This window comes from Bubalus bubalis, chromosome 14 (assembly GCF_019923935.1).
Source record: "Bubalus bubalis isolate 160015118507 breed Murrah chromosome 14, NDDB_SH_1, whole genome shotgun sequence".
Lineage (NCBI taxonomy): Eukaryota > Metazoa > Chordata > Mammalia > Artiodactyla > Bovidae > Bubalus > Bubalus bubalis.
The window spans coordinates 75,529,069-75,550,333 of record NC_059170.1 but is presented as its reverse complement, the minus strand read 5'-3'; the positions used below and the strand labels follow the sequence as shown (position 1 = coordinate 75,550,333).

Here is a 21,265-nt window from a genome sequence, read left to right as displayed (position 1 = left end):
ATGTATATTTTTAAAGAAAATAATCTGTTTTATTTAATTTTTTTTTAGAATTACTGGCAAAAAAGTTTGACCATTATTTGCCTATGTTTGCTTTTATTTTAATTTAATTTATACTTATGACCCCTTGTTATTTAATTATATTTTCTTCTTTAACTTAATGAATCTTGAAAAATATATTTTATATATATTTTAAAAGGACAAGCTTTTGCTTTTATAATTACATATTCTTTGATTTTCTACTTCATTCTTTTCTGGGTTCGTATTTCTCTTTTCTTTCACTGATAATTTCTCTCAAATTTACTATTATTGTGGGGTTGTTTTTAAGTGGATTTTTAGTACTAGACTTGGTATTTTCTAACATATACATTTAAGTTACATACTTTCCTCATTACATAGTAAGTGTCATAAAACATGAGTCTGCAGCACCTCATAAAAATATATTTTTACTTCATCTCAGAGCTTTAGGTATGTATGGTTCATTTTGTCATTTATTTCTAAGTAAGTTGTAATGTTATTTTTAGTTTCTCTTTTAACCAGCAATTATTTAGACTTTACAGAAAAAAATCATGAGCAATTAAATTATTTTAGAAGTGGGAATATTTAATTTTTATTGTTAATTTATATTTTATTCCCTTGCCTCAAGAAAAAGGTATCCTATAGGCTTTTCTGTTTTTGCTTTGAAATTTTCTTTCCTAACAGTTGATATTTAAAAAAAAAAATTTAATTCTTGATTTATGGAATTATATTTCTGGGGTACATTATTTTATATGTATATGTAATGATAAATTCAAATTTGCTGTAATAAGTAAATATTTGAATCCTTAATTATTGTTATGTACTTAAATGACCAATTTCTGAGAGAGATCAGTTATTCTTGTAAAGTGGTTAGTGACTCTGTGTTTCTATTATTGCCTTATAAGTTTTGAAGCATGTTAGCATAAAGTCTCAATAAATGAAATATTATTTGACTCTAACTTTTGTCAAAATAAAATAGCTTTCTTGGTTTCATTTTATGCTTTTCACATAGAATTCTATTACATGTTATAGGATTCTCACCATTTATTCTTGCTTTTTATTATTGTCTTGTCTGTTATACTATTATATCTTCTAGTTAGAATCTTTCTGTAACCATTTAATTTACATATATAAGTCTGCCCATTCTATGAGTCTTTATTTTTTAATAACAGACTTTAAACCATTCGTATTTATTATACTGGTTCAAGTATTTAGAATTATTGCTATCATTTTATTTTTTATTTTCTCTGTACTGCTCTTCCCAGCTCTGGCTGTATTAGTTGTGGCTAGCCAGATGCCAGGTTAAACTGAAAATTCAGGTAAAAATCTATTTTAAATTTAGAGTGCAGTGTTCTAACACCAACCAGCTGGAAAATGGTGCGTCAACATGCAGTTTACTGAATGTTACATAGTCTGTATGACATAAATATCTGCAGCATTTTATAAAAATATGCTGCCCTCATATGCAGAGGTATATGACCTTTCCATCTGTGAGACATGTGCTTTGACCTGCTTTTCATTTGTTGGTGAAGAGTTGTGTTGAGCCGTGCATGTATTCATATGACAGCTTCTTGAGGTTAGGATTTAGAACTATGGATATTCTACAATTTTTCCTCTTTGCAGCCCTACAAGAATTATGATTTTAGTATCATAATTTATATCTCTTGATCACTTTTAAGCTATTTTGACTACTTTTATGTGACTATCGATACCATAATACTTTCGATTTTAAAAAGGGGCACTGCTAATAATTAATACTGTGGAAACAGATATGGGTCATCTGGGGCAAGACGGGATGTAAAGTCATTCTAATCCTACTAGCAAGAAGAAAAGAAAAATTGTAGATATGATATAAATGAAAATTTGTTCCCACAGCTCTCTGTTCATAAAGATACTTACTAGACAGGTAGCAGGATGTTTAGTCTGGATTTGGAGCTCTGTGGAGTATCAGTGAATGAGAAAAGAGATTATGATGCAGTGCCATGGCTGAGGTAGGACTCAGCTCCTAGCACACCCCACACATTTGAACTGTGAACATGTCCTTCCTGAGAAAGGCATAGGAATCCAAATTCACTCATTTTGCCCAATGTGCTAGAGGTCTAATTTCACTCTTGCATTTTTACTTCTTCTTTTTTATTTATATATATGCATTATGGTCATATTACCTTTTCTCCCTTATCTATATATTTTAACAGTTATTTTATTTTGAATGGCCCTGCTTACCCAGTTGTATACTGGCTGAATTTTACTTTATTTTGAATAGCTGGTGCCATTGAACTTCTTTCTGTATTATAAATTTAATGCATTTAATCAGTTTTATCCCTCACTGCCTTCTTCTCCAAAAGAATACAGGGCTGTTAACAGAATTCTTTAGTCTGGGGATTTAAGAGCCTCTACTCAAATCATCATATATCAGCTCTCTTTGCTTTCTCCTTTTCTTCATAGTTTCCTTTTTGTAAATTGCAGAGTATAGCTAGGTTGGCTCCTTGTAAGTATATTTCATAGGATTTAAAAAAGAAAACTTAAGATATTTCCAGAGATGCCTGTTTTAAAAGTGATTTCAGCAGCAACTATGCTTAAATCTCACCACCTCTAGTTCCAGGGCGATTTTCAAAACACCAAAAGCCAATGATGAACTGGACATCACCACTTCATGTCTCCAAGAGAAGAACATTAACTTACTACAGTTTGGTGTGTAGAATAAAATGTACAGCCTCATAAAGTTTGAAGAGAGCTTTTTATGTACTTTAAGCTTCAGTATAATGCCTTTCTTAGGTTCTGGGAACAGGAGCGGTTATTGTCTTCAAAAGCTAGCTGCTGTTACAACAGCCTTTTGCTGCAATAGTCAAAACACATTTGGGTGTTAAAAGCCAACTACATACCAAGCACTATGCTGAGAGTTCTGGAAATACAGAAACATATGAAATAATGTATGACCATGTAATTACAGAATGAACATGTATACATTTAAGTACTCTAGTATTTCCACAAATGGAGAGCTCAGTTCTTGGCAAGGAGTTCAGATAGAATATGAAGGTAGCAGGAGATTGCTGAACAGACAGAAAGAAGACATGCTGGATGGAAGAAACTGGATGTGAAAGGGCTTGGCAGATAGGAATGTAGAGGGCATGACTGGATACTCAATTGTATTTGTTGGAGAATCACTACAAATACATCTGAGTGGAAAAGGACGACTCTATTTGTTTGCAGTTTCTTTTAAACTAGGTGCAAAAAAAGAAAAAAAAAACCCACATAATGTGGTAGATAAGAGAAAGCCTTGAAGGATATTTGAATGAAAAGATGACATGAAGCCTATTTATTTCAAAAAGTTAAATATAACTGTACGGTGGTTAGGCTAAATTGGAAGAAGCAGCTCAAAAAGTAGAGACTCAACAATAGCTTGTGATATAGTTGTGGTGTTTTAGAAACTATGGGGCATTTAACTTGGCCTGCTAAAAGAAGGGAAAATCAGAACAGAGGAAATGCATATTCTTAAGTGTCTCCCATATTTTAGACAGACTACTTTTATTGGCAAGCATAGGTATCATTTACCAGAAGTAACTACAGCAGCTCTTGACTTCCCTGCTAGGTCAGTGGTAAAGAATCCACCTGCTCATGCAGGAGACGTGGGTTTGATCCTTGGATTTGGAGGATCCCTTGGAAAATAAAATGGCAACCCATTCCAGTATTCTTGTTTGGTAAATCCCATGGACAGAGGAGCTTGGTGGGCTACAGTCCATGGGGTCGCAAAAGAGCTGGGCACAGCAACAAGCAGCTCTGTATCAATTGTAATAACTAGCACAGTATTTTTTCTAATGTAACTAGTACAAAATAGAACATTTCTATTTATAGTTTCTGTCTTTTTGTTATTTTCTCATATTTAGAAAGTTTAGTGCCCACAGGTTATTCCTTAAATTTTGGCCTTGCATGATCCTAAAACATTTCTGGGATAGTTTGAGATTTAGGCAAATGGTAGATATTTGTATAATCATTATTACTCCTGTATTAATTATGATAAAATCTTAGGTCAAAATTGTATTTTGAAGACATATAGTGTGTGAGTCATTTTTCTATAAATCTTATAAAAACTAAGAGGTACATTTTTATGTTATCCATAACTACATTTTTCTGAAATCATACCAGCTACTAAATATGTCAATGATATCTTCCAAGAATAAAATATTAAAACTTTAAAATTGCTTTATAAAATATATATTTTTTATAATCTTAACATATTGCTACTAGTTTTTTTGCTTGATTAGAGGAAAATTTTGGCTAACTCTTTTGTAAAAAGCAGTTGAATTAAGAGTACAGATTGTATATGATAATAAAATATATTTGTGCAAGTAACGTTCTGATTTGTACTTTAATTGCTGTTTATATGCAGTGTGAATTAAGAATAAAACAAGGTGAGGTGAGGGAGGGAAGAATGAATAAGGAAAATAATTAACAGACTCAGTAGTTTTGCATTATAGTTGCTTTAATTAACAGCTTTGTAGTGGCAAAACAAAATATGATTTGGAAAAGCTAAGAATGACTAGAATCGTGGCAGCTGCTTTGGGAAAAAAGTTGTTTATGTTCTTAATATTTATTTAATTTTTTTGATATACAGGAGAGAAGTTATATGATATATTTGTGTTATAGAAGATATTTATATGATCAATTTCACCAATTTGTGTGCATTATTAATACATTTGTTCATTAATTCAAATAGATTTCAGAAATTATTAACATATTTATTTTTATCCTTTCAGAATTGTAGGTATATATAGTATTTACTGGGGCTTCCCTGGTGGGTTATATAGTTAAGAATCTGCCTGCAATGAAGGAGATCCAGATATGACCCCTGGCTTGGGAAGATCCCTTGGAGAAGGGGATGGCTACCCGCTCCAGTATTCTTGCCTGGGGAATTTCATGGGCAGAGGAGTCTGGCGTTCTACAGTCCATGGGCCGCAAAGAGTCGGGTGTGAATGTATGACTAACGCTTTCTTTTTTTAATATTTATTTTTAATTGGTTGATGATTGCTTTACTATCCTGGTTTGATTTCTGTCATACATCAATATGAATTAACCATAGGTGTACATATGTCTCCTCCCTTTTCAATCTCCCTCCCACCTCCTGCCCGTTCCTACTTGTCTAGGTTGTTACTGAGCCCCAGTTTGAATTCCCTGAGTCATACAGCGAATTCCCCTTGGCCAGCTATTTACATCTGTAAGTGTGTGTGCATCCTTGCTGCTCTCTCCATTTATCTCACCCTCTCCCTCTTCTTTCCTTGTCCATAAGTCTGTCCTCTATGTCTTTGTCTCCATTGCTGCTCTGTGAGCAGATTCCTCAGCACCACCCTGCTAGATTCCATATATACGTGTTAATATACAATATTTGTTTTTCTCGTTCTGACTTACCTCACTTTGTATAATAGGCTCTAACTTTATCCAGCTCATTCAGTTCAGTTCAGTTCAGTTCAATCGCTCAGTCGTGTCCGACTCTTTGCAACCCCATGAATCGCAGCACGCCAGGCCTCCCTGTCCATCACCAACCCCTGGAGTTCACTCAAACTCATGTCCATCGAGTCGGTGATGCCATCCAGCCATCTCATCCTCTGTCGTCCCCTTCTCCTCCTGCCCCCAATCCCTCCTAGCATCAGAGTCTTTTCCAATGAGTCAACTCTTCACATGAGGTGGCCAAAGTACTGGAGTTTCAGCTTTAGCATCATTCCTTCCAAAGAACACCCAGGACTGATCTCCTTTAGAATGGACTGGTTGCATCTCCTTGCAGTCTTAGAACTGACTCAAATGTGCTCCTCTCTTATGGCTGAGTAGTATCCTGTTGCATATATGCACCACACCTGCTTTATCCATTCATCTGTCTATGGACATCTAGGTTGCTTCAGTGTTCTGGCTATTGTAAATAGTGTTGCAATGAACAGTGGTATGCATGTGTCTTTTTTAGTTTTTGTTTCTTCAGGGTATATGCCTAGAAGTGGTATTGCTGGGTCATATATTGATTTTATTCCTAGATTTTTAAGGAATCTTCATATGGTCTTCCATAGTGATTGTATCAATTTGCATTCCCACCAGCAGTGTAGGAGGGTTCCCTTTTCTCCACACCCTCTCCAGCACTTATGTGTGGAATTTTTTTCACAAATAAAGATGAAATATTTATTCTTTCTCTCTTTAAAATAAATATTTGTGTAATATATATTTGTTAGAAAAAACAAAGAGCATTTAACATTTCTACTATTAGTACTATTATAGTAACACTATTATTAATATTAACTGAGCAAAGTGGCAAAACTCTCACAAAGATATGAACACATAAGACTTAATTAAAGCTATTACTGAGAACTGGTTTTCCTGAATGAGCTTTTTTTTCCTGTTAATTAGTTACCTTACCATATTTATGATTATAGTCTGTGGAAAATAGACTTTTCGTCTTCTTTTGTTACTTTTGTTTTTGTTTTTGTATTTCTACATACTCTGGTGAACAAGTAAATTAACCAAATTATTGTATGACTGTTTAGTACACTTTTAGAGGTAGCAGAGTATAAAGAAATTGGAATCTGAAGACCCAGTCTGGATTCCTTTGATCTTATTACACTGTTCGCAGTTTCTCTAGGATTCAGTTTTCCCATCTATACAATGGAGTGAAGAAACCTACCTTATAGGATTGTTTGGAGAATCAAATGAGATGTGTTTATAAATGTGATTTGTAATTAGTAAAGTCCTACGTATGTGCCACCTACTATCACTTGACCAATCCCACTTTGAGAATTTCATCCACCATGTAAATTATTATGATTTGAGATTTGCTGTTCAGTGTCATAGTTTTAAACATTGGTTTACTGAAAATTTATAATGAAGTGACACCTTATCAAAATTCCTATTCGGTTCCAGAAATATGATTTGCAAAGGCAGTAAGTTTGAAGATCAATTTTTACGGCCTTTTCTCAGGGGATGAAAATGATAAATTCTTGATGAAATTACATCATTATTGCTTACACACAGTGGATATATTTCCATTACTGTGTAAATAAATTACTGTGTAAACATATGGTTGAAACCAAGTAAGTTTTATATGAGAATAAAGGCAGTTTGTTGTTCTTGGCATTCCATTTCTTCACCAGAGCCTTTCTTAATCTTTTAATTTCCAAATACAATCGTGTTTTTGAAGAAATGTAGAGGGAAGAGTGCTCAAAGAGTGAGGTGACTTGGAAATGTTTATTTAAACCTCAAAAAACATGTGAAAAATATCAAGAAGCTTTGTCATCTTCAAATCTGGAATCATTTTGGAAGATCTACTTTGAAAATTAAGCTTCTGACACTAAGAAACTGCCTTACCCACATATCTTGTTTCAAGGAAAATAGAGAAGGCAAGTTGGCTGAAATGAAATCTGGTTCATTATTCACTAGCCTTAGGGATAATCACATTTAGGGGCAAGGCTTTAATTAGCTCAATTGTTGCTTTTTACCACATGTGTGGCAAAATCCAATCGCCTCTTCTTTCATTTTCCTTTTAAAAAATATCTTCTAATATTGTTCCCAACTTATATAATTCAGACTTGGCAATTCTAATAGCAATTATTATTCAGTTGTATGTTTTTCAATGACATAACAAATTCAAATTTTTATCATCTTCAAAACTTGTACTTTGGAGTTATCTATTGAACGTTGCATTATACTCAGTTACCTTGTTGGTAACTGGACATGTCCATATAAGACGGACTAAAATATACTCTTTTTATCAAAAGTCTCCAATATAAACAAATCTGTGCTTCTCTACCTTTGCTTGCTTGCTTCAGCCTCCAGTAAGGACTACGGTTGAAAGTTTATTTTAATTAGAGTTTAAAAGTGATGCACATTACAATCAAACATATGGACGTTCCCAGAAGCATTTCTGCAGCAGTACATTCATCTGCAGATTCGCTTGGCCTCATGATCATATTAAAAAATTCCTTGTGTTTAAAACCATCTTACTTCAGCAATGTATACATTTCTCTTATATTTCTTCTGGTATTTCTAGTCTAAAATGTAAAAAGTCTTGTCTCCTTTATTTATCCTTACATTCATAGTAATCATTTTTTCCAGAGGTATTTATCTTTTTAGAATTTCAAATTGACTTTCACTGTGACTATTCTACAATTTCTATTATTTAAGTAGAGTTAAACTACTAGGAAATTTAAAGCCTACAATCTATGGCTTTAAAAAAATGCTAGTTGTTGCATGGAATGTAATTTTATGAGTGATATGAGTTTTTATGCACAGGGCTTAATTGTATTACGTTTGTATTTTGAATTCTTAGTTCTTCATGTTAATTTAACCAGTTCTCTGGAGAAACTAAATATATTAATGATTTACATATTAATTAAGTAATTTTCACTAGGAGTACTTACTAGGAAAATGATAGAATTTATTCACCATGAAGCTTTTCTGATATAAGTGCATATGAAGAACTGTAGTAAGGAAAGCTGTTTGAGGCTTAGGAAATGCCTTTTATTAAGGATTTTAGACCTCTCATTGCCCAACAATTCTTCATGGTGCTGCAACACAGGCCACACACTTTTGGCTAGATTCAAAAATGAACAATTATAGCATATAAATCATCAGTTTGATAAAATAAAATTTATCATACCATCATACATTTGATTTTTATCTGTATTATAATCACAACAATAAGATACTTTATTGGCTTTGGATGTATAGGCTTAAAAGTTTAATATGAAGTATAGATATAAATGGGGATAGTTATATTGATAATATACATATTGATTAATAGAATATGTTTGTGTTGAACTCCACATGGTAAGGAGTTTGTTCTAGGTGTGTCATGGTAAGGAGTTTACCAGCTAGGGGACGGGTATTTCCAAATATTATAAAACTGTGTATTTAATATAATAATAAAGGTATGGAAAGCAGAGGAAAGTGTAGGACAGGGGCAGAGGCTGGGATGCAAGGCTGGGATGGCAAAGGCTTCCAGAAGAGTTAACACTTATGTCATGGCATATATTGGGTTGGCCCAAAAGTTTATTCAGGTTTTCCTGTATGATGTTACAGAAAAGCCCAAATGAACTTTTTGGCCAACCCAATAATTCTTTTTGCGTGTTGCTGGATTCAGTTTGCTATTTTTGTTATTGTAATCAAATATACATAACATATAATCCTACATTTTAACCATTTTCCAAGTTTATATATTTTCTTTTATTTTCAGCCTATTTGTATTTTTACTGTGTGTCTCATGTTTTTGTTTTTGTTTTTCTTTTTTAATTGAAATATATCATTGACTTACAATGTGTTAGTTTCAGGTGTACAGCAAAATGATTTAGTTATACATAATAATATATTCATTTTTATAAAATTTAATTGAAAATGTAATTTACAAAAAGTTTTTAATGGAGCAAAATTGGCTTGGGTCCACAAAAGTCATAACATATGCTCAGTCGCTCAGTTGTGTCTAACTCTGTGTCTCCCCATGGAATCTAATCCCATGTACAGTTCCTGGGATTATCCCCCCAAGAATCCTGGAGTAGGTTGCCATTTCCTCCTCTGGAGGATCTTCCTGTCTTAGGGATTGAACCCTCGTCTCCTTGGCAGATGGATTCTTTACCACTGTGCCACCTGGAAGTCCCAAAGTCATAGCAGAGTCCTGGCCATTTCTTCTTATTTTAGATTCCTTAGAACTCTTCTAGTGTCTGAGCCATATGCTTTCCCCATACATTTTGCTAATTGAGTCATTAGCCAGCCAGTTTCCAGCTTAAGTAAGTTAAAATAAACTTAAAACTGACATTTGCATTCCTTCATCTCCTTTCTAAATAGTTCACTGTTTCCTTTTCTGGGCTACCTCTGTACTGTGAAGTTAAACTTCTCACCACATTTAAACTATTTATTTACATGTCTGTCTTTCCTACTAGACCATCAAAACATTTTGAGAACATGGACTGCATCTTTTTTAATTTTTTTATTATTATTATTTTTACTTTACAATATTGTATTGGTTTTGCCATACATCAACATGCATCCTCCACAGGTGTACACGTGTTTCCCATCCTGAACCCCCCTCACACCTCCCTCCCCATACTATCCCTCTGGGTCATCCCAGTGCACCAGCCCCAAGCTTCCTGTATCCTGCATTGAACCTGGACTGGCGATTCGTTTCTTATATGATATTATACATGTTTTAATGCCATTCTCCCAAATCATCCCCCTCCTCTCTCTCCCACAGAATCCAAAAGACTGTTCTATACATCTGTGTCTCTTTTGCTGTCTCGCATACAGGGTTGTCGTTACCATATTTCTAAATTCCATATAGATGCATTAGTATACTGTATTGGTGTTTTTCTTTCTGGCTTACTTCACTCTGTATAATAGGCTCCAGTTCATCCACCTCATTAGAACTGATTCAAAGATATTCTTTTTAATGGCTGAGTAATACTCCATTGTGTATATGTACCACTGCTTTCTTATCCATTCATCTGCTGATGGACATCTAGGTTGCTTCCATATTCTGGCTATTATAAACAGTGCTGCGATGAACATTGGGGTACATGTGTCTCTTTCAATTCTGGTTTCCTCGGTGTGTATGCCCAGTAGTGGGATTGCTGGGTCATATGGCAGTTCTATTTCCAGTTTTTTAAGGAATCTCCACACTATTCTCCATAGTGGCTGTACTTGTCTACAAGAGACCCACCTCAAAACAGGGGACACATACAGACTGAAAGTGAAGGGCTGGAAAAAGATTTTCCATGCAAATAGGGACCAAAAGAAAGCAGGAGTAGCAATACTTATATCAGATAAACTAGACTTTAAAACAAAGGCTGTGAAAAGAGAGAAAGATGGTCACTACATAATGATCAAAGGATCAATCCAAGAAAAAGATATAACAATTATAAATATATATGCACCCAACACGGGAGCACCACAATATGTAAGACAAATGCTAACAAGTATGAAAGGAGAAATTAACAATAACACAATAATGGTGGGAGACTTTAATACCCCACTCATACCTATGGATAGATCAACTAAACAGAAAATTGACAAAGAAACACAAACTTTAAATGATACAATAGACCAGTTAGACCTAATTGATATCTATAGGACATTTCACCCCAAAACAATGAATTTCACCTTTTTCTCAAGCGAACATGGAACCTTCTCCAGGATAGATCACATCCTGGGCCATAAATCTAGCCTTGGTAAATTCAAAAAAATAGAAATCATTCCAAGCATCTTTTCTGACCATAATGCAGGAAGATTAGCTCTCAATTACAGGAGAAAAAATATTAAAAATTCCAACATATGGAGGCTGAACAACACGCTGCTGAATAACCAACAAATCACAGAAGAAATCAAAAAAGAAATCAAAATTTGCATAGAAACAAATGAAAATGAAAACACAACAACCCAAAACCTATGGGACACTGTAAAAGCAGTGCTAAGGGGAAAGTTCACAGCAATACAGGCATACCTCAAGAAACAAGAAAAAAGTCAAATAAATAACCTAACCCTACACCTAAAGCAACTAGAAAAGGAAGAAATGAAGAACCCCAGGGTTAGTAGAAGGAAAGAAATCTTAAAATTAGGGCAGAAATAAATGCAAAAGAAACAAAGGAGACCATAGCAAAAATCAACAAAGCCAAAAGCTGGTTCTTTGAAAGGATACATAAAATTGACAAACCATTAGCCAGACTCATCAAGAAACAAAGGGAGAAAAATCAAATCAATAAAATTAGAAATGACAATGGAGAGATCACAACAGACAACACAGAAATACAAAGGATCATAAGAGACTACTAACAGCAATTATATGCCAATAAAATGGACAACGAGGAAGAAATGGACAAATTCTTAGAAAAGGACAACTTTCCAAAACTGAACCAGGAAGAAATAGAAAATCTTAACAGACCCATCACAAGCACGGAAATTGAAACTGTAATCAGAAATCTTCCAGCAAATAAAAGCCCAGGACCAGATGGCTTCACAGCTGAATTCTACCAAAAATTTAGAGAAGAGCTGACACCTATCCTAGTCAAACTCTTCCAGAAAATTGCAGAGGAAGGTAAACTTCCAAACTCATTCTATGAGGCCACCATCACCCTAAGACCAAAACCTGACAAAGATCCCACAAAAAAAGAAAACTACAGGCCAATATCACTGATGAACATAGATGCAAAAATCCTTAATAAAATTCTAGCAATTAGAATCCAACAACACATTAAAAAGATCATACACCATGACCAAGTGGGCTTTATCCCAGGGATGCAAGGATTCTTCAATACCCACAAATCAATCAATGTAATACACCACATTAACAAATTGAAAAATAAAAACCATATGATTATCTCAATAGATGCAGAGAAAGCCTTTTACAAAATTCAACATCCATTTATGATAAAAACTTTCCAGAAAGCAGGAATAGAAGGGACATACCTCAACATAATAAAAGCTATATATGACAAACCCACAGCAAACATTATCCTCAATGGTGAAAAATTGAAAGCATTTCCCCTAAAGTCAGGAACAAGACAAGGGTGCCCACTCTCACCACTACTATTCAACATGGACTGCATCTTATCCCCTCCTGAACCCCCAATAACTAGCAGAGTACATGGCCCATAGAAAATTATTTATAAAAGTTTGGTGAAATAAATTGATTCTGTTTGTTACGTTGATGTTGTATTGCCAGCTGTAGTGCTAACTCCTGTTTGTAGATGTGCTTTGTATCTAAGATTTCACCTGAAACTTTTGATACCGGAAATGAAAAATTGTCATCTACTCTGCAAAATGATGACTTTTCTATACTTTTCAGCACTACTCTCTACCATCCTAATTATTCCTTAAAAATTGAAGTTAAATAAATTAGTTTGTCAAGACTTCTTCCCTTCCTTGCTAAGTTAATTTAATTAACCAAAGGGCCTATGAATATAGCCAAGGCCTTTTGATATCTCCATGTATGCATTTCCATGTTATAAATAGATCCCATGTCTCACTGATCTAATGAGGCTACGATGTGAGTGAGAAATGAGTCTTAATTTTTCAGGACCAAGGCAGACCAGCATTATCTAGTTGTAGAATAGGAGAGAACGTATATCACCTGTAGGGTTTAAGCACCTATTTAAGTGGGCAGAATTTTTTCTTATTTGACTTCAACTTTATTTATAAATAAATGACTAGGACATTAGTTGTTGATTACTTTGCACCATATAGTAGTTTTATTTTTGTTAAAGAGACTGCCAAGTACCACTTTGTTTTTCATTTTTCCTACTCTCTGATTTATGACTTTCTCAGGCTTGAAAAGTTTTTATATCTTTAACAGATTGTGGTATATAGAAGAAGGAGACACTAGAGGGGAAAGGAACTGTTTGCAGTTTGACGATTGTGGATGATAGTACCAGTTACATCAGAGAAGCCAGAGAAAAGGATGATTTTTGTCCTTTGTGAAGTCTGGTCCTGCACAAATGCCTGAAACAGGCTTGACTCTTTGCTGAGATTACTTTCCATTCTTAATATCTCTTTGAAAGAAAAGTGCTGGTTTTAGCTGTGGAAAACCAATGTTTGCTCATGTATAGAGAATGAAATTTCATAATTTTGGCATGGTCTAATACTTGTAGTCTCATGTTTATTGCATTCTTCTAAAGTTGTTTAAATTCCTATTTATGAAGGAAGGATAATTGATGAGGAAAATGAGTAATTATTACCTCGTTGTGAAGTTTTACTAGATAACTTTTTTTAATTTTAGTAATAACAATTGATAGTATCTACTATTAGCAGGACATTTTTCAGCTAACACAGTGCTTTCAGAGGCGTTATTTCTTTCGATGCTTATAACCGCACAGGAGAGTATTATTATCATCAATATTTTTCAGATGAGGAAATTGAGCTACATGGACTTTAAGAACTTAGATAAGATTTCACAGTAACCAGCAGAATCAGGACCAAACTCTGCGTCTCACTGAAATTCTCTCATTATTTATGACTTCCTTGCTTGTAAGCCCTTTACGTCAATAAGATCTAACAACAGACCTCCTGGCGTGTTTGGAAGGCAACCTTTCTCTTTCCCTTCCCAGAATCACTTACCTTAGATATCTTTTCTGCCTTCATTTGCTGCTTGAACCTTGATTCACCCTTCTGATCTCTCCAATTTGGGTGTTGTGTGTGTTCTCTATGGTTTTTTGAATTTGACTTGAAACATTCACATTTATTTGTCAAATTAATAGCTCAAACAATTACATACCAGCAGGAATCCAGAAGCCTGTAAGTCTAAAAAGAGGCTTTCTACCCCACAACTGCCAGCAGAGAACAGATCTGAGTTGTTCCTTCACTCCTGCCGTTGTGTCTGGCTGCCACGTGGTGTTGCCGTGGTAAACGCACCTTAAACAGTTCTGCAGCTAGATCTATTCCCTGTGGCCAAGCGCCTGATAGGTATACATCCCTTTTTAGCTCACAGGGATACCTCTTGCTGCATGCCTTGATTACAGCTCTTGTTGGTCACATTTCCAGGTCCAGGCATTATTCCCTGAAGCAGCACGGCCTTGTTGAGTTTGGAAGGGTTCCCTGTGTAACGCCTCCAGCTACCTCATCTCTCAGAAACATCCATATGTCCAAATCCAAGCCTCCAGTTGATGTGCTCCCTTTTCTCAAGGCAATTTTATTTAGTGACTTATTGCTCTTTCCTGCCACAGACTTTTGGTGGGGTCTGTGGCAGAAAAGAGATCCTGATTCATCTTAACAGGTCTCTCAAACTTTGAATTTTAGGGAACAGGTAGATTCTTTCTTCTATTTTTTTTTTTTTTTTTTTTTTGATATTTGAAATACAACTTTATTCTGATTCTAAACGAAAAGGAATGGGAATGACAGTAACAAACAAGATTCCACCTCTCAATATTGTCATGTGACTATAGCGGTCTTATATTTGAAACTCAAGGAGGAAACAACTGTGTTCCAAAACACCTAAATATGCAGGTCCAAAAAATGAAGGTTTTTTTTTTAAACTGCCACATTCACTCCAAAGCCCATCCATCTCCTTCAGCATCCAAAGATTAAGCACATGTTCTGCTTAGCTATATAATAAAGTGGCAAACACGCTGCACCACTGACATCTAGAAGAATCACGGGTCTCAACAGATGGCAGATTTGTTCATATTACACCCTCTCCCTTTTTCCAAGGAAGAAGTTGCCTTCATGCCTCACATTCACAAAACTAAGAAGACACCTTCAAAGCCAGGAAAAGGTCTCTAACTCTATCTGTGGAAAAGTTGATGTAAGCTTAAAATAAATCTGCCTTGGGCAGAGTTGGTTCCTTCTCAGGGCTGAAGAAGAATCTGTTTTATGCCTTCTGATAGCCGTGGGAGTTCCTCTGGCTGCTAGATGGTGTTCTCCCTATAGCATCACATGGTCCTCCCTCTATACATGGCTGGCTGTGTGTCCAAATGTCCCATTTATATAAGGACATCTGTCTTATTGGATCAGGACCCACTCTAATGACCTCATTGTACCTTGTCATCTGCAAACACACCATTTCCAAATTATATTCGCAGGTACTGAGGGTTAGGACTTCAATGTCTTTTATGGGAGACAAAATTCAATCCAGAGAAGGAGGAAAGTGCAGAAAGTAAATTAGGTTTCCTAACACTAAGTACCATGGGATTTGTACTGTATTCTGAAATCTCTTATAATTTTTTTCAATAGCTATTAAAATGTTTATTCAGAAATGTACTTAGTTGTCATAGATTTAATGGCTTCTGATTTTTCTACAAAATATGTTTTTTAAAAAATTTTCCTTTTAAAGACTTTTCAACTGAATCTTGACTTATTGCCTTACTATTATGTAGTCAGTTTTCTAAGAATTACTTATAAGTTTCTTTTTTTTTTTAATTTTATTTTTAAACTTTACATAACTGTATTAGTTTTGCCAAATATCAAAATGAATCCGCCACAGGTATACATGTGTTCCCCATCCCGAACCCCCCTCCCTCCTCCCTCCCCATTCCATCCCTCTGGGTCGTCCCAGTGCACCAGCCCCAAGCATCCAGTATCGTGCATTGAACCTGGACTGGCAACTCGTTTCATACATGATATTTTACATGTATGACATTTTTCAATGCCATTCTCCCAAATCTTCCCACCCTCTCCCTCTCTCACAGAGTCCATAAGACTGTTCTATACATCAGTGTCTCTTGGAAATACATTTCTTAGAAAAAGATGTTTAGGCTTTAAAGAGAAGCAAATGGGGAACAATACCTGTAGGCAATATAGAGTACTCCTAATTACAATCTTAGGTTTGCATGGGTTTTGTCTAGTCATATTACCCAGGGATAATAGAATGAAACATTTATTCACTGTTGTTTGATTTTCCTTGTAAGCTCACAGAGATACCTCATGAGGATGTAATTTTAGAGATATAAAATAGAATGGGTACTTCTTACTGTTTACAAATATGACCTAATATAATATTGAGATGCTTCCTAAATTTAAACAAATGAATTTAACAGTCGTCATCTTTTCTATATCCATTTAAGTAAAATAAAACAGTAGTTTAAAGTAAATATATGTATAAAACTACTTAGAAAAATGGTCTTTCAGTTCAATTCAGTCCCTCAGTCATATCTGACTCATTGAGACCCCATGGACCACAGCACGCCAGACTTCCCTGTCCATCACCAACTCCGGGAGCTTACTCAAACTCATGTCCATCAAGTTGGTGATGCCATCCAACTGTCTCATCCTCTGTCGTCCCCTTCTCCTCCTGCCTTCAATCTCGCCCAGCATCAGGGTCTTTTCAAATGAGTCAGTACTTCACACCAGGTGGCCAAAGTACTTGGACCTCAGCTTCAGCATCAGCCCTTCCAATGAATAATCAGGACTGATTTCCTTTAGGATGGACTGGTCGGATCTCCTTGCAGTCCAAGGGACTCTAAAGAGTCTTCTCCAACACCACAGTTCAAAAGCACTAATTCTTTGGTGCTCAGCTTTCTTTATAGTCCAACTCTCACATCCATGACCACTGGAAAAACCATAGCCTTGACTAGATGGACCTTTGTTGGCAAAGTAATGTCTCTGCTTTTTAATATGCTATCTAGATTGGTCGTAACTTTTCTTCCAAGGAGCAAGCACCTTTTAATTTCATGGCTGCAATCACCATCTGCAGTGATTTTGGAGCCCAAAAAAATAAAGTCAGCCACTGTTTTCCCATCTATTTGCCATGAAGTGATGGGACCAGATGCCATGATCTTCATTTTCTGAATGTTGAGCTTTAAGCCAACTTTTTCACTCTCCTCTTTCACTTTCATCAAGAGGCTCTTTAGTTTTTTCTCATTTTCTGCCATAAGGGTGGTGTCATCTTCATATCTGAGGTTATTAATATTTCTCCCAGCAATCTTGATTCCAGCTTGTGCTTCATCCAGCCCAGCGTTTCTCATGATGTACTCTGCATATAAGTTAAATAAGCAGGGTGACAATATACACCCTTGACGTACTCCTTTTCCAATTTGGAACCAGTCTGTTGTTCCATGTCCAGTTCTAACTGTTGCTTCCTGACCTGCATACAGGTTTCTCAAGAGGCAAGTCAGGTGGTCTGGTATTCCCATCTCTTTCAGAATTGTCCACAGTTTATTGTGATCCACATAGTCAAAGGCTTTAGCTTGTAGCTCAGATAACCATTATATCTACTACTGTGGGCAAGAATCCCTTAGAGGAAATGGAGTAGCCCTCATAGTCAGCAAAAGAGTCCAAAATGCAGTACTTGGATGCAATCTCAAAAATGACAGAATGATCTCTGTTCATTTCCAAGGCAAACCATTCCATATCACAGTGATCCAAGTCTGTGCCCCAACCAGTAATGCTGAAGAAGCTGAAGTTGAACGGTTCTATGAAGACCTTCAAGACCTTCTAGAACTAACACCCCAAAAAAGATGTCCTTTGCATTATAGGGGATTGGAATGCAAAACAGGAAGTCAAGAGCTACCTGGAGTAACAGGCAAATTACACCTTGGAATACAAAACGAAGCAGGGCTAAGGCTAATAGAGTTTTGCTAAGATAACACATTGGCCATAGCAAACACCCTTTTCCAACAACACAGGAGAAGACTCTACACATGAATATTACCAGATTGTCAATACCAAAATCAGACTGATTATATTCTTTGCAGCCAAGGATGGAGAGGCTCTATACAGTCAACAAAAACAAGACTGGGAGTTGATTGTGGCTCAGATCAAGAACTCCTTATTGGCAAATTCAGACTTAAATTGAAGAAAGTAGGGAAAACCACTAGACCATTCAGGTATGACCTAAATCAAATCCCCTGTGATTATAAGTGGAAGTGACAAATAGATTCAAGGGATTATCTCTGATAGACAGAGTGCCTGAAGTACTATGGACGGAAGTTCGTGACATTGTACAGGAGGCAGTAATGAAGACCATCCCAAGAAAAAGAAATGCAAAAAGGCAAAATGATTGTCTGAGGAGGACTTAAAAATAGATGAGAAAAGAGAAGCAAAAGCCAAAGGGGAAAAGGAAAGGTATACCCATTTGAATGCAGAGTTGAACAGAATAGCAAGGAGAGATGAGAAAGCCTTCCTCAATGATTAGTGAAACGAAATAGAGGAAAAAGGTCTTTGGAGTAAGACAAATAAATATGGTTTAGTATCAACTTATTGTTATATGAGTAGCCCTGGGTAAGTAACCTAACTTCCAAGCCTCGATTTTCTCATGTCCAAAATTTGGATAATAATTTCATTTTCCTAATAAAACTTGTGGAATAATTGTTTTAAAATTACACCATGCCAGAGCAGTGAGCAGAAAATAAACGTCAACTGTATTGTCAATATACCAGTTAAATTAATCAGTTTCTTTGAAATTATACTTGCTATTTTACTCTGTTAAGGCACTGAGCTGAAGAGCAAGGGCTGCTGTGACTCTGCTTAGAGCAGGACTAGAGGCCTAGTTGGCAATGAATTGTGACTGTGTCATGTCAATGAGCGTAACTATGCTTCTGCTTTTTTAAATAGTTCTTCCTGTAAAACTAATAGTTTTAATTGAGTTAGAACCCACCCTGAGTCATAATATTAAAAACATTAAAAACATTTATCTCATCATTTGGCTGTTGATTTTTCTTTATCATTACACACCCTTTCCTGTGCTTTTATTCTCAAAATTTTTATTTTAGTTTGTTAATTAGAGAATCTGCATTTCTTATTGTTACATACTTTTATTCTTTAAGTGGTTGTTTATTTTAAAAAGTTGTAAAAACAAAAAAACCTTATGCAAACAAATCTCCATTATATAAGTAATACCTGTTCATTGTGTGAATAGATAGGTATGCACACACACACACACATATACATGAATCAGGCCACCTATAGTCTCACACTCCATACAAAATCAATGTTTGCAGTTTGAGAGAGCATCTCTTAATATTATCTCTGACTCTTACAGCGTCTTCTGGTCAATTACATTTCATCTGCATTGATATCTGCTCTACCTGGCCAACTCTTTTGGTTGTAGCAACATACAGGAAAGAACCTAGAAGGCAAGAGGAGCCAATAGGGGTTTTATATTCATTTCCCAGCCCCAGGGCCTTTTCATATTGAGATGGCTCCCATAGGACTGCTGAGGTAGCAGACATTCAAATTGAAATTTATTTTCATTGCCTAATATTGTCAACTGAAAAGACGCAAACTCTGAGACACCTGTTTTCCAGATGAGAGAAATGGTCACCCAAGTTCACCCCATGTGAATTTACCCTCTATCTACTGCCTGCTCATTCTCTACAGGTCTTTTCCCATCTGTCTTTCAAAGTGAAGCTAATGGCAGTTAATTTTATTACATATGTTTCTCATTTTACTATTGAAGACTGAAAGTCCTTAATCTGCATTCTGAAATTTTGTTTTCATACCCCAAATGTTCTAAGAACAAAAATATTTCCATAATTAATATGAAGCATTTACAGTTATTATTTATGATATTCAATGTGAATATTCAAATGTCAGACTACCAAAGTATAAATGCACTTGATTACAGAATATTGTAATATTGTAAATCCCCATTGTAACTATGGGGATTCTGTAATCCCCAGAGTCCTCTCAAGGTGGCATGTAGCCTGTGTTATTTGCACTAGATTGCCTCTTTAAAATCCAAGAAAGTCTGAATTATAAACACAACTGGCCCTACAGGTCTTGAATGAGTCTTCAGCCTTTATTAGCACAAAGAGGGGGCTAAGGACTGGTGTAATGAAGAGAAGGGCTGAGGAGGGTGGTTTCATTTCAACTGCACCAGCATTCTGCGAACTTCAGCTCTGTACTCACCCTGCTCTTGTGATAATGGCAGTGTAAACTGTTTGCAGTCCCCTCCCTCTTTATTTTGTCCATTTCTTACCATGTTTTGCCAACCGAGACATGTTTCCTGAATTCCTACACATCATGCTTTTAATTTCTACTAATGACACAATATATTTCCTTCCTCAAATAAAATGTAGATTTCCTTTGCAATCAATACCACACAACAGTTAGGCTAGAATGATCCTTTGCTAGAACTATTGTATGTATGGTACCTATTTATGGGGGACAGTAAATCAATAAATCCATGTCATATCCATGTTTTATCTCTGAGTTCAGAGGATCCCCCAGGGAACAGCGAAAAGATCGCACTTAAAGGCTGTGGAAAGAAGAGAATAAAGAACAGAAGCACAAGATGAAGGAACAAAGGGATTTCTTTTCCATGGCAGACAGTCGAATTATTTGTAGTCGTTGTTGTTAACATTATTTGGAAAATACCTACCAATGATACATCATGTTTTTACCCTATAACACACTGTGAGGACTTTGTGTTGTTTCCCCCTTGGCATCCATAAATATCAGAGTAATGCCCTTCTGCTAGTTACCAAGTAAAGGAACTAAAAAAAAAACATTTCTCATTCCAAATTTTTCCTACAATGCCACGTGTAAAAATTCAGGTACAAGTGAGGACTGTAAAGCAGGTTTTCTGGGTCTCAGCACTATTCATATTTTGGGTTGGGGAAATGTTTGTTGTCCAGGGCTGTCCTGGACACTGCAGAAAGTTAGCAGCTTTCCTAGCCTGTACCCGCTAGATAACCAGGGCTACTCCCTCTCCCCCCAGTTGTGACAAGGAAAATTCTCTACATATAGCTAAAAATGCCCTGAAGGCAAAATCTTTCCTGCCTCCCCAGCTGAGAAGCAGCTTTGGTGAGGTAACTCTTCTGTTTTAGAGGTTTCTGTAGGGAAAGGTAGTGCTGCCAGTGTG

The 21,265-nt window shown here is 35.8% G+C and overlaps 1 protein-coding gene across 3 annotated transcripts in view; it reads left to right on the top strand.

The window, feature by feature from the left end:
• The window catches only part of MACROD2 (mono-ADP ribosylhydrolase 2), a 2,318,987-nt gene that overhangs the window by 669,475 nt on the left and 1,628,247 nt on the right, over positions 1–21,265 (top strand). The gene's annotated exons all lie outside the window — the stretch shown is intronic.